We start from the raw sequence: 20,917 nt of genomic DNA on the forward strand, positions 1-20,917 counted from the left end.
TTCCCGAGCTGTTTAACCCATGTGTAACTAGGCAGAGCAGTGCATCGTATTCCCTAACCAGAGTGCAAAAATGAAACACACATATCAATGCTACAGTGGCAAAGCTTTCTACAAGAAGTATCCTCCATTAAACAAGACAAGGACAGACACTGCTTTAATTGCACTGAGAGGTTTGTGTGGATCTGTATTATAATGGATGGACACTACATAAAAAATGTTTATCTAAGTGCAACTCTGTCAATTCAAAGCCACAAAACTGCTCCTTACAGTCCTGATAAGAGGTAGTCAAAGCAGGTTTAGTTGGTATCTTACATCTGTGTCAGTGTGACCCAACATAAACCTAACTTCAGCTGAGCCTCTCCACCCACATTGGCACAAGAGGGTTTGCTCTGAGCCACAGTATTTCCAAAATAGGTCAAGTTCAAACAAACATTTGTCATTCACTATACAGTAATTTGAGCTATTGCCCACTCAGAACAGATGAAGGACTGATTGCACAAGTCAAAGATAAGATCTTAACAATCTACTGAAAGAACAAAATAATAGCTGATTGCCTGCTTTCTCATGCATGTTTACACAAACGAGGTTTTGTCAATGTGCTTGAACAATCTCTTTCAAGCCTGCATGTAAACGTTCAGTAACGCCAGTCTGTACTTCCTGCGTTAGCTATAAAGCATCAGTTGGTCTTTGTTGAGGCACAGTATTCGTGATAGAGTTGTCTTGGTTTGAAAGCAGCCTTTCTGTGTTGGTCCAGACAAACTGAGAGATAGCAGTGTATGTGTGTGTGTTTGTGCGTGCCTTTGTGCATGCATCCACAGTGTGATAGAGAACTGACAGTCCATTTGTGTTCCTCTTAGAGGGCCAGTTGTGGTGATGAATACATACATGGAAATTAGCCCAAGATGAGGCCTAATTGTCTGATTAGATGTGCTTCAGGTTGATAGATGCACAATAACCCCATGCACATAAAGCAGTCATTAAGGAACATTAGACCATTAAATTGAACATTACACTATAGCCAGAGGGAAAAATATGGATGTTCATTAATGCAACTCGACACGTAGGTGTGGGCCTTTGTTTGTGTGTGTGTTTGAGCAGCGTACCTTTTCCGTGAAGACGGTTTTCCTTTGTTGGCAGTCTCTCTCTTACTCTGCACCTGTCCAAGAGAGGGGACACATTAAATTAGCATTACAACAATTACACGTTTGAACTGCTTTCTCCCTGACTTAAAAGTACAGCATTCTCTAGAAATGATTTGAAATGCAAATTGCTCGCTGGTGAAGACGCACAGGCGGCGACACCCCCAGCACTGCAGAAGTGTTTATTACTCCCACACGCTACATAAGACAAATTGAGATGTATACAAAGCACAGGTAGAAACATACACTTATGCCTTCTTAAGTCTTCTCTGTCGCATATAGCTTGGCAGTGTCTATATGCTAAATTAGCATTGTGAGTCAGCATTTATATTCACATGGCAAACAAGCACTCTCTCCGATGCCTCTCTTAAAATGATCGAGGAACAATGGGGCTCTGCAGGGAAACTTAAAGCATGCACACGCACACACACACACACACACGCTATAAACACACAAACTAAAGCTCCCACATAGCAACAGTGCTCACAGAGGTGAATGTATGTACACTTTCCCCTGCTGAGAAAGAACAGGCACATATCGGGCTCTTTTATCAACGTGGACCAAGAAAAAGTGCTCATTTGCTTTCCTCGTGGTGTGCTACTGAGGGTTTTTGTGTTGTAAAGCACCTCCTGAGGCACACTCACTCACTCACACACACATGCACGCCTACGCGAACACAAAACCAAGCCCAGTTTGCTCTTGAGGGTGTCTCACTCACCCTGCGAGAGATAAAAATGACATGCTTTGCTGGCCGGGCTGTTTTCAGCTCAGAGGAATTGCAAATTCTCTGAAAACGGTGTCATTTTCACTTGGGTTTCTTCCAGCGAAGAAGGTTGATTAAATAAACAAAGGAACTAGGCTCCAATTTTAGTTCTTCAAACATAGTAAGAGGCAGAGATGCTCATCTCCATCTGTCCTCTTCATAAGGGAAATCAACATGCAAATTCTGTTTGCATATCTGAATATTACTTTCAAATGTACAGCATATCTCTATTATATTACTATATAAACGATTAGTTTTCTACTTCATATGCAGTATTAGGACTATTATTATTTGATTTGAACTCTCACTTAAGCCAATTAGGCAGTAAACTGCTAATGTCACTTAGTGCAGCACAACAAGCTGTAAACACATGACCAGGATATAAACACTAATGGCATATGGAAAATATATTAAAGAACAATTGACTATTTATACATCCAACAGACACAGAATAATGTTGGAATTCATTTTGGCGTTCTGTTTTTCTCCAGCAAACAAATGCTTAATATTCACTACTTCTTTACTCACACAACTCTGATTAGAATGGTGGGAGTAAACCAATAAAGCCAAATAAAACCACTGCAATCAACTGGAAAACACTAAAGACCACAGTAGAAAATACTATGATAATGGTACAAAGAAATAAATGTGATTATTGGAAGTGAAGGGGAAATGAAAAGAAAACTCTCATGTCTGAGTCACTGTCTTTGTAGACCCTACCATCTACCCTGAACTCCTCCCTACAGGTTTTGTGGCACAACAAACAAGACTGAAACAAATTCTCATCAGGTAAATAGAAATGGAGGTTGCATCAAATATTGGAACAAATGAATAATATTCTTTTACTTGATCCAAAATCAAATACCCAACAATCAAAACAATGCTTTCAAGAACATCAAAGTATGCTTACAGGACTCCATGTGTTAAAAAAGTATTTTATTGCAACTAAAAATGCTTAAAACGGGGAAAAAAAAAAGTGGGATGTCGAGTTAAAAAGAAATGACCAAGCTAATCCTCAGGTGCTTCTCATCTCTGAGGCAACATTATCCCCTACTTACTACCTTTACACAGAGATGTTTTGGACCAAACATCTGATGCAGATGACAGGTTTTGAGAGAGAATAAGAATGTGTGGAGTAAAGAAGACAGTATGTCCGGTTCTGCTACAGGAATCTGCTACATTTCTCAGCTGTTAAACTTGAGACAATGTTGTAGAAGCGCTGCATCACCGGAAAACTTCAACTTTACAGGACTAACAGAATAAACCTTTCCTTCAACAAACAAAATATCAACACGCTAGTCGCGTTTAATTTGAAGGTAAGTAAGGTAAGTTTTCGCAAGCCTCATGGGTAAGTGCTTCTACTAATATTTAAATACTTGTGTGTGGAAATAATCAGATAAATATTCAAAAACTCATTGTCTGCAATAATTTACCCACAAACATTAAAACAGAAGTGTCAAAATCATTTGCATTGCCATGCCCACATAATTATATGCAGTTTTTTGTATTTCTTCTGTACGCTGTCCCACTGAGAGAGAAGAAAGTTACAGATGGTCCTGTTTGCTTCCTCTGCTTTGTAGTTGTGAGAGCAACACGGAGGAGTGCTTCTGAATGTAAATCATATTATGTTCACACTGTTTATTCGCTGGGCCAGCCATTACTGGAAAATGCTGATACTACGGAAAATCTGAGCATAAATAAGCAACATAAGACAACAGAAATTAATGTTTTCAGTCCTCCATCTTAGTTCGAGCCTAACCAAACAATAGCAGCAAGTTTAAGAAAGAAATTAAGAATGGAATACTGATTTAGCTGTGCGGTTCTTATGAGGCAAAAATGAGAATGGAAATTATAATGTACAGACCACAGGGATTTACAAAGCACAGTCTGAAGGAGTTGGACTTGTTTCACAGTTCCCATCTGCTGTTATTTTATGTCCATTCTAACACACAAATAAATGGTAAAAAAAATAAAGTTGACAATAAAAGCACTCTGAATACTCTGAATAGATGAACATATGGCAAGATTACTGCATTCGGCGTTGTACTAAATTTGCATAGCAGTTGTGTGGAATTGAACATAATTATCATTGGCCACAAATTGCATCGTTGGAAATCATTGTCTTCTGCCTTCCAGGGGATGGAAGGCAGAAGCCCTCTCCAAGATGGCAACAATGGTCTCAAATTGCTTTTCATGTTGCAAACTACAAACAATGTGGCATATCTTAAACTACTGATATACAAAATTCTGCAAATTACACATTCAAGAGTGAAACGAAGACCAGGCACAAACGGTGCAGTCAGGAAATGATATAAGGTAAGAACAGAGAAACTCTGCATATATGTCATCACTGAGAGAAACAGGAAAGCTTTCCACTTTCCAGGTAGCCTTGTATGAATACTCAGTAATGTCACGTAACGCGCCTGTGTGTCAGCTACATTTTCTGTGCATGATCGTAAACTCAAGTTGATTTCACAAAAAGACAGAGCAGTTTCAAACTTTGTGGGAAAAACTGATTTTGAAAACTTTTCAGGGATTTTTTTTTAATGTGCACTTAAATTTAAAACACAAAGAAGCTAATGTGTATTACTGTCCATAATCCTAAGCCTGAACATAATTCTATACCAGAGCTGCTCGAGCCACTACATAAATCATTTTGGCTTATTGAATTGAGAAAGTATGAAATATCTCAGATGATAGATAGTTGGTATTTAGTCAGGATGGCACACAGCCACTAGTGAATTCTCTTGTGTGCATGTATATGTGTGTGAGAGAGAGAGACCGAGGGAGGTAGAAACAAACTATGAGACAGAGAGATGGATTGAAAGATGTCCTCTCTTCGTTTCTTTCTCTCAAACACAAACACACACACACACACACTACTGTACTCTACAGTGAGCTTGGTTCTTGTATGAATCAGGCTTGTCCCTCACTGTACAATTTTTTATCAGTGGACGATCCTATTTCCGTTGTGTTGATGCAGCAGATGGATTCCCTCCGACGAACCATTCATCACCTGCTACACCAAAACCTGCCTTTGCCCCCTTTACACCAATGAAAAATGGGTTTTGGACCAGCCTTTTTCTCAAGAAAATAAAAATCGTTTAACGTGTCATCAAACAGCTTTCATCTCGTGATCCTACTGGGGCTTTTGAGAAGAAAAGTTTTTATTTTAGTTTGTGTTTCACAGCACAAAATAAGAGGATAAGGACAGTAAAGGGCAATGAGGAAACATAAAATGGACAGTAAAGAAACAGTAGGGAGAAAACTTCTTTAGCCCATTTCAATTTAAGTCGCAGTTAAACTAATACAATGATAGATGGATTATTAGTAATGAAATAATTAATAATTAACCTTTACCGCTTGACTAAATGTATAAATAATTTCTTGACATTTACAATTCAACCCTCTGAGAACCTGCCAGCTGGTTTGAATGGCATGCTATAATTTGAAAAAACCTAATAGAGCCAGAAATGATGAAAGCAAAAAGAATTTCAGAAGAACTCTAAACGGGAAAATAATATTCAACTTTCCTATGGTCCTTGAACTACTCAACAATCATGTGACAACAATTCCGGGACTTTTCAGTTGAACTGCAGGCCGTGTTTACACTGAACAAAGAATAGACAAATACATTAACTAATTCAAATTGTAAGCAGTAAAATATCCATTGCCATTTTCTTTTAGATTTGGTAAAATAAATCAAAGAATTTTTTATGATTCGCCATTATAACTTTGTCACATGGCACAAAAGACATTTCAGAGTGCTCTCTACTTTTAGCCATGGCCTGTGGTGTGTCCATATGAGGCAGGACTTAGAGAGACTCAGAGAAAAATGAGCCCACGGTGAGCAAAAATGTAAGCAATAGAAGGCAAGGAACGGCATGGGACATTTTTCACTCAATATGTCTTCATTGGAAGAAGTAACAAAGTAAAAAATAATCACTGGAAATGTTCTGATATCTTTTAAAAAAGAAACATGAAGGATACGCTGGAGACATTAAAGATAAAGAAACTATCTCTAATAAGTTTTTTTCTAATTATAATGGACAAATTCCAAACCTTCGCTGACCTTTAAATTTGATAAAAACCTAAACCAAAATGATGAAAGCAAAGTCATTTCAATCTGTCAGTCTTTTAAGTGAATCAACTTCAATGCTGAGAATGCCTCGCGTTTTACTCCATGCATAATTATTTCCATGATAAAGAGGGACTCAATTTAGGAAATGTTCTTAACTCATTCCAACAGTGATGAGGGTAAAAGGATATACATAGTTTTTTTTCATTTTGTTCAAAAGCAATTAGTCAACAGTTTAATTCACACAGATGTTTCAAATGTCAGGATTTAATTTAGAAATCGCTCCACTATGTCATTAAAAAATAATGAAGCCAACACTGTTAGTGACACTGCTGGCACAATGAGTTCATTTATGGAAGTGAGGGCAGCTGAAAATGAGACATTTGTTATCTTTGCAGTGCAGGTAATGAAATTTAATGTTCACTACACTTACAGGATGACAGCTGCTTTCTACTGCCTGATTTAATTTGTGACAATGAGCAAAACTTTGATTTCTGGGCTAAAGTTTACTGTATTCAGTTAAAAGCAAAAAAAAAAAAGGATTTATGGCAGAAATATCTCAAGTGATGTATTACAGCAACAGCGTCTATTTACTGCCAGAGGAAGTTACTACACTTAAAGGACACTTTAAGGAGTGTCACACAGCAAAGGACACATATTTATTCAATCTGGTGAGTGTTTATATCATCAACTGATCACAAAATTAATCAGAATCTAAGTGATTCTGCTTAAGAAGTGACATTTATGGATCAATCACATTGTAAGTTAATTCCTTAAATGGGCCAGTGTTGCAATATTGAAAAAAAGGGAGAAAGAGAGTAAAGTTGAGGTTAGATTCTAATAGTTTCTCAAGTAACACAACATAGAATATTCATGATTAGAGAGTAATACCTTTCTGAATTTCTAAAATGAATTTGGAAATAAAACTAATGTGTCGACTGTAATTGTAATTCAATAACTGACTGTTAAATAATGACAACCAACTGTGAGGTTGTGCAGGTTTGTAATAGAAGATTTAAATGTAAAATGGGAAAATAAATGAAGACTTCAATGTTGTGCAATCAGCATGATTACGGTTGTTTGATCCACTGTGTCTAATTTCTTCCCACACAAACCTTACTGGCATGATATTCCAATCAAGTGTGTGTGTGTTTATGTGTGTGCCTGAAAATGCTTTCTAGAGTTTAATTTATATGATATTTACATGCAATATTTATAGGCTTTTATTTTGGGCACCGCTAAACTAAATTGAAGAAGAATTCTACATGTGCTCAAACAAACAAATAGGCACCCAGAAGACAGCAGGTCTCGGGTTCCTGAATCACCGGGCCTTCACGTTAGGCTGTTAATTATGACAGCAATCGATCCCACAGTGATGCACAGAAGAAGGAGATGGGCAGAGAAACAGACTCAAGGTCTCAGAAAGCCTCAGAGAAAGTCAACAGGAGAATATGCTGAACAAGTAAATGAGTGGGAGAGTTGATTGTGCAAATCCTCAAGCTACCTAATGAATCTAGATGTCAAATAAGAAAACAAATTAAAACCTATAAATCAATCTTTTAGCACTGCCGGGCATAAAGTGAAATCCTTGAGGATCAATAACAGAAAGCACACAGATACAGAGGCAATAGCAGATCCATATTAATTCAAGAAGTAACATGATATACATTACAATTCAACACACATGAATGAAAAGTTATTTATTTATTGGATCCAATTGTGTTACAGAATTTGTCATTATTTTTACACAAGGTGGCAAATAATTATCACTCATTCTAAATTGTGCGCAATATTTCTCCCCCTCAGGGTTGTGTTTATGATATCGTTATTTGGAACTGCAGGAAGCAAACATTCTGCATGCTACTGAGACCTATCAGTACAGTTAAAAATATCTGTGACAAGTTAGATTGTGATGCAGTGTGGGTGAAGTAAGCATGAGACAATTTACCGAGTGAAATCAGTCACGTAACATTGCATATTCCTCCTAAATTTCACTATACAGAAGAGCAAAACCTTTAATTGAAGCTAAAGATTATCTCTCCAGCAATATGCAACATCCTGTTTAAAAGCCAAAGACATACTCAGTAATAACACTCTAAAAAAAAACTTAAAAAAAAAAAAAAATGGGAAAAAAACCCCAAAAACATCAAAGCAGCTTGTTAATCTTACACTGTAACAAAGATTCTGCTGTGCTCAAAGGACTCGTCACCACTGAATATACACCGACTTCTGTTCTAGTCTCTCTTCTCTTTGTGTTTCTGAACAGACTCTGAAGTCTCTCCTCTAAAGTGTTTATCAGTGAATGGCAGACAGAGGTCAACAGACTGGTCATTTGAGTTGTCACCCCAAACTCAGATATGTTCTGTGCAGGTAAATACTTCAGATGAAAAGCCACATTTACTGTTCACAGCCACAACATCAAAACAAAATGTAACGTGTGACACATTTGACATAAGAGTATATATAGGAGTCCAGACTTAAACCTGCAATTTATGTTTCTTCTGCTGCTTTAAATAAACAACTGTAGGGCCATGCTGAATTAACAGCTCAAACAATACGTTATTAATCAAGGCTTCACCCCTGACTAAAAGCTACAGAAAATAACAAGAAATCTGTGGGTGTGCAGTGCATGTGTAAGTACATATGTAAGTTCTATCATTTGCCTCGCTATAGCTATTCCTATTTTAATACATTACTTACATGAAGCAAGATCTATTCACATCTTACCAGTCTAAACCATATTGAATACAGTATTAAAAAAACGCTACTACAATCTTCGTTTAGCAGCTCCACTATTGCATGGTACGGCAATACTAAAGATGTATCACAATATCTTGCTGTTAAAAACAATACAAGATCCAGTTTCATTAGCGCAGATACTTTAATTGATCAGCAGCATTGTCAAAAAGAGCAGCATTTCCAAGGATTGACATCAATGTGTGACGGTGGGCCAACGTATGTGTGCGGTGCTGTGGGTCAACTACCTGCAGCCATAGTGAGCAGGAGAACTGCTTTTTTCCTCTCGGCAGCTTTCATAACCCCAAGACATGGCTGCAAATACAAGAACTGAGGCTGACTATCCAAGGCAAGGTAGATACATGAAGTAAAGTATGGAATTATTTAGTCCACAAAGCCGGCAGTGAGGGAAAGCCCATCGATATCACAAGGTTTACTCGCAAAAGATGCTTGAAAGCTATGCAAACCAAGGGAGCAAATGCATGGAAATTACCAAAGCTTCTCTCCAACAGACATGCTGAAATGTACCAAGAACAGGCAGATAATATGAGTACATCATGCCCTCATTCATTTTATAACAAGCAAATTTTTTTACCATCAGACTTTGAGGAGGCAATTAGCTAAAAGCAGTGATGACGGTATTGCTTGACTTAGCAATGTGTATCTTTATATGCAAATATAACCTGCACACAGGTAATGTTAACTTTACCAAAGCTTGAAGATGCTAAAAGTCAGGCGCTCAAAAGTATGCAGATCAACAAAAGCAGTTATAGTGATTAACGTTCACCCAATCGGTGTTACTAATGGTGAACATAGCATGTATGTTTTGGCCAATAATTATTTCTAGAACTAGAAAATGCATTCCACAGATCATAGGCCTCGGCCAAGAAGGTGTACTGAGTCTATTAACTGCTGTTTAATATGTGATATCTGGTTACAAATATAAAGTTAATTATTGAAGAATTTACAAGATGTATATGAGGCATCAGTTTACAAGATACAATGTCAAAGTTTTAACACTATGACCTTGACCTAATTATTTACAATAATTCAACTATTACAGTCACAAATGCTATAATTGTAAAAAACATTTAATAGCAAATGACAATTTTATTGAGCATAAAAATAATAAACCCAAAAACTGTGAGTCTGATGAAGCTTAAACCCAGGATTATCAGTCTGCACAATATAGTAGCGCACTTATGTAGAATGAATGCAAATGACTCAAGCCAAAACATTTTCTCTGCTGAGGTCTGCACTCTATGTGCCTTTTGTAGTGTCCTTTTTAGTCAAATTACGCGTAAAATGAATGACAACAGATTTGGTCTGAAAACATTTAGAATCTTTTGCAAGGTTGTGCTTTTCAATTAAAAAAAGAATTTCAAGTTTAATGTTCTCTCATTTTTTTAAATTAAACTACTTTTCCTGATGTTTTAGGTTTTTTTTTTCTTTTGCTGTGGTATCACTTCAGTATCAGTATCAATGTATTTACAGCAGGTATGATGTCAATGTCATAATTTTGGTATTGTGACAAAACTCAGCTGTTTCCTTGCCACTATGAAGATACAGCAAGTGAATCTGTGTTGCATGTTGGGTAATTATTACACAACTTTCTGTGCTGTAGCAACCGTAGCAATATTGATAAACAGTGAGGACTCATTTAGAAATAGTTGACAATTTTGTCAGAAACGCCCCTTACATTACAACAACCGTGTTTCTATCCAGCAGTTTGTATGTACTTTTTTCAATCTCTACATAACACAATCCATAGATCTAGCAAAATAACACTATCAGTTACAGAAAACACTTTGATTGTACGAAGAGGAGAGATGGCACGTCATTTTACGTGATGCATTTTGTTGTTATTACTCATTCTAAAAGGCCAATCTCAGCCAGTATCCAGCTGCTGGTTGTGAACACAGCTGCAGCTGCTCCGCCTGGCTGTGACAGGTGAAGCTGTGGTTAGATATATGGTTACTGCTGTGTTTTAATCTATGGTTCTATGAATAAATCCAGCTGTTACCGTTAGAATCTGCAGTGCTTCCACAACCAATATGCTACCAGCATACCGCAGGAGATCAGAAAAACGGCACTTTTAATACAACATGCCAGGGAGCACAACCATCCCTGCACACTAACAACCGCTGCATTTCCTTACTGTTGCAGGCGCAGTCTTTTCATCCCAACAACCACAGTGACAGCTATGTCAACACAAGGCTGCACACATAATCAGAGTCTGTCTTGGCTACAGACAAGAGAAACGTGGCAATCCTGCTTACTGTAAATTTCCTGTAGCACACTTTTGAATCATTGCAAGGTAGCGTAATAGTATTGCCAGGGAACAGAAAAGTTTTTGCAAAGGAGCACACAAATTGCCCAGAAACAAATTCCCACTGTGACCTTTATGGAGGACTAAAAGTGCCAAAATTAAATACATAAATACATCATTAAATAATTAATTAAATATGTCATTAATTAATTAAAATTGGAATTAAATATTTCATCAATTAATTAAAATTGGAATTAAATATGTCATTAATTAATTAAAATTGGAATTAAATAATTAAATGTGTTATTAAATAAATATATCATTAAATAATTAAATATGTCATTAATTAGTTAAAATTTGAATTAAATATGTCATTAATTAATTAAAATTGGAATTAAATACATAAATGTGTTATTAAATATGTCATTAATTTATTAAAATAACAATTATTTTAAGTAAAAAACATATTTCATTATTTCACGATTTAATTAATTATTTCATGGTCCTTGTGTTGCAGTGGATCATGAATTAATTTTATCTGTCAACCTCGCCCGTCAAAGTCCGTGGGCGGGACTAACGTGAATCTAGTCTAATCCACTGCTTTTGTCTGCCTTGAAACCGGAAGTAGAAGTCTTTCTAAACATGGAGGCTGTGTAGAGGGAGAGTCGCTGTGAACTTTCTAGAGAGTTGGTGAGAGATATTTTAGACCTTGCAGAGTATGTGGAAGCAGGACCTGCTGACCGCGAGCATGTAGCGTGTAAAGCAGAGGAATTTATTGAAGTTGTTGAAGTTATTTCCGCACTTTTCCGACCAAGATGTTGACCGTAGAGCAAATTTAGAGGAAGTACTCCGCCGGTTTTCTGGTACCAGGGTGCAACAGGAGCACACACAGGGACCAGGGCGTTTGGCATACCGAGGGGAGTTCTGGAACATCACGTTCTTTGTGGATTACCAGCCTGTCAAATTGCAGCGATGCTCGGAGTGTCGAGCGCTTTTCCTTTAGGACCTACTCGGCGCGGCACGGCTCCGCTCGTCTTTGTTTAGCCGCGATTCCACAAGCATCTACTCGGCACGGTACGGCTCGTCTCATCTTTGTTTGCGAGCGTTTCCATACGGACTAATTTTCAGCACCTTCTCGACTGAGGTTCCCAGCGAGCTGAGATGAGCCGATAATGTGGCGTTTACATAGTGCAGCCCACTGATAGGGCAGGGAGTGACGACACAGAGCAACTTCAGCACGAAAACAAAATCCTGCATTAAAAAATGACTGTAAACAGCGACGGTGTGCATTGCTCTTCACGAAACTCTCTGTTCTTCATAATTTTAATGTGACAGCCAGACCTGTACCGTGGGTGAATGAAGAGGTCGAGACTTTGTCTTTGGTGGCGGACCAAAGAATACAGAGAGAGCTGGACGGAGAAAGTTTATCAGGAGGTCTCTGAGCGGATGGCCGCTCACATATACAGTAGACTGTATATAAAGAGGACAGAAGCAGTGTAGGGAGAAGCTGAAAAAGCTCAAAAGTGACTATCGGTCCACCCAGGACCACAACGGCCGGCGTGGGTCAACCAGGAGGTGTTGGAAGAGGTTTAATGGACGCTATTTACTGGCACCGCACCGGCGAGCAACAGGAGGGAGACTCAGCTGCTGCATTATTGGAGACGTTCGAGGACGGTGAGTGTTTTGTGACTTCAAGAAACTTATACATCATTTATTCCATTGGTGGCAAGCTTTTTTTAAGCAAACAAGTATTTTTAGAAAGTAACGTCGTTGTCTCCTGTAGCAGACAATAAGATAGCTAGTTAGCCATCGGCGCTAACTCCGTGCTCTGCTTGTATTTCGTGCTGCTGTTTCTAACGTTTAGCTCTCAGAAGCTAATACTTCAGTCAGCATGCCGTGTTTTTCTTGTACTTAGAGTGAGTGTTTATTTCTGTTCAAGAATCCCTTTCCACATGCGAAGCCTACTCCATCTCCGTCGCGGAGCCCCCGGCTGCCCTGTCTCCTCTCCAGCACCAGCTCGGACACCGACACGTCACAGCAACGTCTTATCACCGGTAAGACACGGTAAACAGAGAGCATGGTTGATTTTCGCATTATTATTATTACTACAGGTGTAAATGCCTGCAAACATGATCAGAACAACGAGACCAATGACCAAGAATTGAGGCAGGTGTAAATGCAAACTGTGCAGCAGCCAGCTCAGGAACGCGTGATGAAAGCTACATGTAGCTACAGTGACACATAAACAGAACACATGCAGCTGCATTTATTTTCCATTGATTTAACAAGTAAGTCACTCTAATTAATTTACGTTCTGGTGCAGTGTAGTATTGCAACCATTCTTCTTATAGTCACTAGGTAGCTGTGAAACTGAATGAAAATATACATAAAAATGAGAAAACACAGCTCTTCTTAGCAACTCCAAAATGTGCACAGGATGAAATGAAGTTCACACCACGTCGTTTTTGTTTGTGGTGGAGCAGTTACTGCTTGTGCTTTGGTTAAAGCGAAGAGTGCCAGAAGTTTATTAAAGTATCAAAGACATGATCATGATTGAAAATGGATGGACGGGTGGCTAAACACATCACATCATAGCTGTGGAGTCCTTCCAGCTCCTGGGGACTACAATCTCTCAGGACCTCCTGAAAAAGGCTCAGCAGAGGATGTATTTCCTACGACAGCTGAGGAGACATGGCCTGCCACATGAGCTGTTGATCCAGTTCTACACTGCAGTCATCCGATCTGTCCTGTGCACCTCTGGATCAACCACACAGCAGGACAGAAACAGACTACAGCCCATAGTACAGACGGCAGAAAACATCATCAGAGACCCCACTCACCCTGGACATTTGGACTACAGTGCCCTGTACACAAAAATCACCACTACTGTGTTTATAGCAATTACCATTTTGCTAATGTGTTCATACATTCCAGTCTAGCTGTACATTTCTGTTTATATTGTGTTCTATTTTACTACTATTTCTTTTTCCTCCCTGTTCCTCTTTCTATTGTTTATTTTTTATTATTCTCTTCCATATTCCTAGGATGACACCAACAGCCGAAACCAAATTCCGTGTATATTGTGTACTTACTTGGCCATTAAAGCTGACTCTGATCACTTTTCTGTCTTTAGTCTAGGCAAGAGGAAAGGGGGCCACAGAAAATTGGACCTTCCTAGCATATTTGTGGAGATGCAGGCTGAGGAGGAGTGGAGTCATGCCCAGCATGATGAGAACATCTGATTGCTCCTCAGCGAGGCAAGAGAGAATGAAGCGGCCTTGCAGCGGGAGGAGATGGCCCAGAATACTGCCTTCAACCAGTCATTCCTGGGTGTGCTGGGGCAGCTGGGGTAGCTGGGTGGGCAGCCGGCGAGTGTGAGTGAGTCCACCTCCCATAGATTTACAAGTGCTGGTCATATAATTAGAATATCACGAAAAAGCTCGTCTTTTGGACAACTGTCAGGTCAGTAGTCTTCCCATGATTGTGTAGCCTACAGAACTAGGCTGAGAGACCATTTAAAGGCCTTTGCAGGTGTTTTGAGTTAATTAGCTGATTAGAGGTGTCTTCAATATTGAACCTTTCTACAATATTCTAATTTTCAGAGATACCAAATTTGAGATTTTTGTTAGTATTCAGGTATAATCATCAAAGTTAAGAGAAATAAACATTTGAAATATATCAGTCTCTGTGTAATGAATGAGTATAATATACAAGTTTCACTTTTTGAATGGAATTACTGAAATAATGAACAACTTTTTTCATGATATTCTAATTATATGACCAGCACCTGTAGTTGTATATAGTTTTACTTTTAGCCCTCCACTGTAGGAGAGGCCCACCACAGTTTGTACTTTGCACATTGTAAATAGTTTTGATTTTGCTGCTGACTAATAAACTATTTTGTGACTTATGTGATTGCATCATAACTTTTCATTTTGTCTGTTAAGATACTGGTAGGAAAAGAGTCAACAGTCTGAACCAAACAATTCTATATTCCCTAATAATGCATTTATGTTTAATGGGATTTAACATGTTTTAACACAGACTCCTTTATGGTTCATAATTCTGGTGACTGAATTACACCAAAGCAATACTGATTTATCAAACTGGAATTTTCTTAAAACAGCTGTTTTAATGTTTTGGCGTTTAATTTTTTATTTAATCTTGCTAACCTTCACAAACAAACAATAGCATAGACACATCTACAAAAGTTTATTGTCAGAATTGCATTAAAGAAAACAATAGCGGTCCGGGGACAGAAAAACAGAAGTATAACAAGAAGAATAACTTTGCATGACACGTAGTGCATCAGTGCATCCTGTACATCTCTGCCCTCCTCCTCTACACCTTGTGCCACTGCAGGCTCATGTGCTGCTGCTTCAGGTAAATCCCATGAAGTCTCATCAGAGAGCATCTGAAACACATACACAGCATACATATTTTAATACCTAATAGCGATAAACTGCAGCCATTACAGGGTCGTTCACAGGACTGATACACGATAGCTAGCGAACTAGCATTAGCTTACCCTCATATGTCGTCTCGTTCATATCCTCGTCTTCGGCTTGATACTGCTGCATCGCCTCCCAAACTCTCCTGTGTGTCTCCTGAGTGTTTCGACTCGCCGCTCTCAGCTTTCTCCGACTCTTCTATTACTCTGAATCTGACAGAAAGCCACAGACCGAGCAGCAGGTGTACTATCGCCTCCACGTACATTGTTGCATTGCGTTTGTGTCGCACAGAAATGACGGTAAGGGACTTTCGGGCCACCGTGCTATGACGACTCAACCCACGATGAGGTGGTTCTCAATGTAATGGAAAAACAACTAAACCGAGACGAGCCGTGGCGCGCCGAGTAGATGCTAAAGGAAATGCTAAAGGAAAATTTGTCTTGCACCGCATGTATCAACATTTGGGAAAGAGGACCGAGTCTTTAGCAGTTGCTAATAAAGTTTTGTTTTATTGAGTATCCAAACCAACGTAGAGGTGAATAGCGCCACCCAGTGTATCGGAATGTGTTCACAAGCTCTGCGTCAATCCATTATCTGGAATCGATTTGCCTTGACTTGATGTGCAGGGTAACCAATCAGGTGTTAGGATCCGCCCACCGACTTTGACGGGCGAGGTTGACAGATAAAATAAATTCATGATCCACTGCAACACAAGGACCATGAAATAATTAATTAAATAGTGAAATAATGAAATATGTTTTTTACTTAAAATGAATTGGTATTTTAATGAATTAATGACATATTTAATAACACATTTATGTATTTAATTCCAATTTTAATTAATTAATGACATATTTAATTCCAATTTTAATTAATTAATGACATATTTAATTATTTAATGATATATTTATTTAATAACACATTTAAGTATTTAATTCCAATTTTAATTAATTAATGAAATATTTAATTCCAATTTTAATTAATTAATGAAATATTTAATTCCAATTTTAATTAATTAATGACATATTTAATTAATTATTTAATGATGTATTTATTTATTTAATTTTGGCACTTTTAGTCCTCCATATCTATCCAGCAGTTTGTATGTACTTTTTTCAATCTCTACATAACACAATCCATAGATCTAGCAAAATAACACTATCAGTTACAGAAAACACTTTGATTGTACGAAGAGGAGAGATGGCACGTCATTTTACGTGATGCATTTTGTTGTTATTACTCATTCTAAAAGGCCAATCTCAGCCAGTATCCAGCTGCTGGTTGTGAACACAGCTGCAGCTGCTCCGCCTGGCTGTGACAGGTGAAGCTGTGGTTAGATATATGGTTACTGCTGTGTTTTAATCTATGGTTCTATGAATAAATCCAGCTGTTACCGTTAGAATCTGCAGTGCTTCCACAACCAATATGCTACCAGCATACCGCAGGAGATCAGAAAAACGGCACTTTTAATACAACATGCCAGGGAGCACAACCATCCCTGCACACTAACAACCGCTGCATTTCCTTACTGTTGCAGGCGCAGTCTTTTCATCCCAACAACCACAGTGACAGCTATGTCAACACAAGGCTGCACACATAATCAGAGTCTGTCTTGGCTACAGACAAGAGAAACGTGGCAATCCTGCTTACTGTAAATTTCCTGTAGCACACTTTTGAATCATTGCAAGGTAGCGTAATAGTATTGCCAGGGAACAGAAAAGTTTTTGCAAAGGAGCACACAAATTGCCCAGAAACAAATTCCCACTGTGACCTTTTAGGTGCACAAAGTAACATTATTTCAGTTTTTACACTTGGCAGAGTTTTAAAAAAAAAAATAAAAAGTTGGTGTATCCCTAAAACTAAAGCGTAAGTAACCGTGAAAAAAAATTGTAATGGACATTGTGTAAATGACTTTAATGTCATCTGTACTGAGGAAACAAGAAATGGAAGTGGACAAAACATGAGATCTGTGTGGACTAATATATGAGAAAAATGTAAACACCATCTCTTGAGTGCACAGATTTACTTTAAAATTTGACTCACTGTTGCAACATCCTCTTCTATAATTGATTAATGACAGTTGACTGGAAAATTAATCTTTGTTTATCTCAGTATGACAGATGACTAATATTTGCATATAGTACAGCAGCTGGAAATAACATTAACTTGCATTTTCATTTGCATATTTTCTAGACATTTGGTAAAAATTGAAATGACATTTGAATGTCAACTTGATGACTACTGACCGGGTACCACAGAAAAAAGGGAAAAATAGTTTTCTTTTTCTTTGCATTTTTTAAAAATATATTTCAAATTAGGCTGAGATAATATTAAACACAAAGCCTCGCATGCCATTGCATATTATATTTCAAACCATATCATCAGTCAGCTCATAATAAAAACTTAGAAAGCACTGCACAAAGGACCAAGGTTTGTAACACACACCAACTCTTTCATTTAGTCACATGTACTGCATACTACATAGATAATATTATACACAAAGTACCCACCTCCACTATATTTCTAGGACACACACACTCTCTCCCTCTCTCTCCCAATTATCACCCTTTACAGACAGTGCAGTCCTTGTCAGAGCAGTGCAGAGAGGTTAGGGTTGCAGGTCCGGCCACGGAAATCCTGGAGGATGACTGGGATTGTGAAGGGAGCGTGAGAGAGTGATGGAGAGCAGCACTCAATCAGTTTCTATTGAATCTCACTACAGTGGGGACACTATAAGCAATGCAGACCTGAGGGACACGAGCCTGTGCATTTCTTTAGGCTTTAAGGAAAACCACCAGCTGGGATTCTACTAAATAGTAAAATTGCTTGAGAGTGCTCAGCCGGAGGATTTGATTAAATACAGACTTTATAAAGCAATGAGATTATTTTATCCACTTACATTAATAGTAATTACATCATCTATTAGTTCCATTTGGTGCGAGCTTGGGCAATTTTCCTTCACAAAACAACATTTATTAGTGCAGACAGAAAAGTAAAGAACACTTAACCTCAGTGGAAATAAGATTTAGAGGCTCTGTGGTAATAAACTGCGCAGAAATGATTCCTAGGATGCAAAGACAAGAGGACAACCAAAATGGGGGGGGGGGGGGGGGGGGGGGGGGTGTTAAAGCTTTTAAAATTGGCTAAAAGTTATGTAAATGCGTTTAACCATAGATGCAACCTGCATGTTGAGCAGCTACTAATTTAAAAGCCACAACAATACTGGCATGAAATTAGCAAATTAGGACCCAGGAAGGTTAATGATATTCAAAATGCACCAAAAAATTAAAATAAGAAATGCAAGCTTAGCTCTAATGGTAAGTATGGTGCTACAATACAGAAAAGAAAAATAAAACGTTGTAATCATTGTAAAAGTGGTAATTATTCTGTTTAATTATAATATTTAGGAGGCAGGTATTTTTAATAAATGGAAATTAATTCTTGAATGAATAATGCCTGCTAAAACTGTGACTGGTGCCTGAGTGCAAAACATACTTTGGAGAACGTGGAGAAAAGGAAAAGTGCTAGACTCTTTGGCACAGATCTGATCTTGGGATTATGCACATCGCTATCAGATTTATTAAACTTTTGACAGCACAAAGACAAAACAGATTACTGAAATACAATTTACACCAATTTCATATTTTCATTCAATTGTGGTCAGCCAGGTGTCAGTCGCAATCATGAAATATGACTGCACTTGCTGCATCAATCTTCGTTGCCTGATCTCATGGACAAGCACCTGAAAACAACAACATCCTCCACCTACCGGCATCTCTTTTGATCTTATACATATGTACTAGTGTGTATATATATGTGTCAGTCTGAGAGAAAGGATGTCATATCACATTAATCTGTGGTGTCAGGTTGAAATCTCACTGATGTGTTCTTTAGGGTTTTCTGAGAAACTGCACTCATCACCCTAGAGGGTAGCAGATACCTTGGCCAATGTTAGAAACCATGCAAATGTTAAAGCAACAGAAAGGAAAGAGGTGTTCAGTGAAATTATCAGATGTAGAGGTTTTTTGGTTATGAGACTTTCCAACAGCTCTGATTCCTAGACTTCAAATCTCATTCGTCATCGTGTTTATATTTCAGCCTTAGAATCTGAAACCTTGAAAGCATCATGAATAAAATCTTTCATTTGAAGAAATAATCTTGATTGTAAGTTTACAGTCAGTGTTCAATTTAACACACAAAACCAGAGATTTTGATGCTGCTTTCATTTATTTTCTTATTTAGAAGTAACATCAGTGTTTCCCTATATTTATCTTTATATGTCTATAGGTTAAAAAACACATGGTGACATAAAGCCTTGCGTTGCTTTTACTGATGTCTTGTGTACATTTATATTATGTACATTATTTAAAGTAGAGTGAATTTTAAACCTTTAAGTTAATGTTTAAAATATACACAATTCCAGTTTGTCAATACTGATCAGAAAGGAGGAAAACACAAGTATATGTGAATGATTATGAAAACAAAACTGTAATTTTTCATATTTAAATGTCTTGACATCAATATGAAATGCTGTCAGTGATATTGTGTGTTAATAGCTTAGGGTCAGTGAATTTCAAAACTGTAAAATCTGTGCTGTTGTTTCTTGTCATCCACAACTGGTTTCAGTGTCAAAAGATCTAAAACCCGCCACATGCAGCAACTTCCGTGGCACTGTCGAGGTTGTGATATATTTGTATATTATGGTTTTAAGCTTGTTTGGATTGTAGAATGAGTCCTGCAACAAAGCTTAAAACTGTAATGAAGTCAATCCCTAAATTGAGAACGAAAGAGGCATGTTCAACTGTATGAGTTCTGCATATGAACTACATCCTTTTCTACTGCATAACAGACTTCCAATAATCTGAAGAGATGGCTCTGCCTGCCGATGAGCAAAACTGCATTTGGAAAGTGAGAAGGGGCTTTGATAAAAGTTTTTCTATTACTTCGGTTATTCAAGCAAAACCAGTGAAATCAACTTTGCATGTTTCATTGATTCTTGGGAACCTTTTCATGCATTTAAGTCATCTGCTTGAATACAGATTTATATTTTTCAGCCTGTGAACCCATAAAGATTCTTATATGAAATGTTTTAAAGGGGGGTGGCAGGGCTGTGCACTCTCTCAGTATCATGTTTAGTATGTATACAGAAGGTTAGGAATGGACTGGTGCCGTTGGGAAGCTTAACTAAACACAAGTAGCATCTTATATACCTCCTGTACACTTACATTTTTCTTCAACACGTGCTGTAACACTTAATAATGTATAAAGTGTAACCTTCTGAACTACACTAAGGCATAAATGGATTAAATTATGTGGACCACAACATTTAGTGATGCAGTTTTAAGTGCCTGTAATTACTTCATGACATTATCTTTATTATGAGTTGTGATACTAGTTTCCCAACAGCACATTTTATGACAAGCAATGCAATGTGACTTAGAAACTTGCAACTAAGAGGTTTCTCCTCTCAGGACGTAATGC

General features: G+C 37.9%; 1 protein-coding gene across 9 annotated transcripts in view; it reads right to left on the bottom strand.

Moving 5' to 3' along the window:
• Positions 1-20,917, bottom strand: part of tnr (tenascin R (restrictin, janusin)) — a 181,968-nt gene that overhangs the window by 86,588 nt on the left and 74,463 nt on the right. For all 9 annotated transcript variants that reach the window (XM_055014368.1, XM_055014374.1, XM_055014373.1 and 6 more), the window contains one exon: positions 1,104-1,156. The gene's annotated coding sequence lies outside the window, so the exon portion shown is untranslated. The remainder of the gene's footprint in view (positions 1-1,103; positions 1,157-20,917) is intronic.

This window comes from Amphiprion ocellaris, chromosome 10, assembly GCF_022539595.1.
Source record: "Amphiprion ocellaris isolate individual 3 ecotype Okinawa chromosome 10, ASM2253959v1, whole genome shotgun sequence".
Lineage (NCBI taxonomy): Eukaryota > Metazoa > Chordata > Actinopteri > Pomacentridae > Amphiprion > Amphiprion ocellaris.